Genomic DNA, 1,371 nt, shown 5'->3' on the forward strand with positions numbered 1-1,371 from the left:
AAAGTAAAAAATTTTATGATTATTAATTGTGTTGCTTATAAATCGTCATATTCTATTGTGCATTTAGAAGTTGCATATAAATCGTTCTAAGTTAGTGAGGATTAGTTTTTGCACATAAATCATTCTTTTCTAATATATTTTAGGTATAAAACGTGTAAACCATCATCACATCTTAGGATAATTTATGTTGATTTTAAAAGCTCGTTATCCTAGAACAATTTTTGTGTATTTCTTGAGAGCATTTCAAAAAATAAATCATCCTAAGATATAATGGTTAACATATCATTCAAAACATACAATTTTAAGATGAGGTATATATTATTAAAAATAGAAAATTTACGTTTTAAAAATTGGTTTAAGGGAATCAAATAATATGGGTTAATACTTAAATTCGTCTTTGAAAGATTACGTAATTTTCATTTTCGTCCCCGAATGATTTTTTTAATCAAATTAGTCCCTGAAAGATAAAAAATAAGTCAAATTAGTCATTCTGTCAGTTGGGTGATGACGTGGCACGCCACATGGCAGGTCAACGCCACGTGGCAAGTCAGTGCTACGTGGCAGGTTAGTGACACATGGCATACCCAGGTCAACGCCACGTGTCACTTGACATGTAAAAAAGATTTTTATAGTCATAATAGTCTTTGAAGCTCCAGACATAAGTCATTTTCATCCCTCAAATTTTAAAAATTAGTCAAACTAGTCTTTATATAATTTTTTTTTATTTTTTCTTCATAATATTAAATTTGAAATATTTTTTGATACTACTAATTTTAATAGAAATGTAATTGACAAACAAAACATTAGTAATTGTATCTTTTCTTCTTAAAAATTTTTTTTAATAAAATTATCTCTGTCCTTTAATTCTTCTCAAAATCTCTCTTATTCTTTTTTATTCTAAAACCTTTTTCTTACATACATTTTACTGGAATATATATATACTCAAAAAATTGAAATGTATGTATTTATTAACCTAAACAAAGTTATATGCTCAAAATCAAAATTTATGTATGTTAACCTAAACAAAGTTATACACTATTTTTTTCTACTACATATTTTTTTTTCATTACGGTATTACTTACATATAGGATGTAATGGTAGTGATACTTAGAGTCAAAATTCAAGAAGATCTACAAATTTTGACTCTAAGTATTACTATCATTAAATTCTATAAGTAAGTAATACCGTAATGGACAAATAAATTTTAACCCCAAATAATATTGATCACTATTTATTTTATCTATATTTTTTTTATCCCCTTAACAAGAATAAGGTAATAATTTCCCTATTTGGGTGATTGACAGAGTATTCTGTATTTATTATGCATAGAATACATTATACCGCTCAAATAAAATAGACTTACGAAATGCG

Source organism: Arachis ipaensis, chromosome B02 (assembly GCF_000816755.2).
Source record: "Arachis ipaensis cultivar K30076 chromosome B02, Araip1.1, whole genome shotgun sequence".
Taxonomy (NCBI): domain Eukaryota; kingdom Viridiplantae; phylum Streptophyta; class Magnoliopsida; order Fabales; family Fabaceae; genus Arachis; species Arachis ipaensis.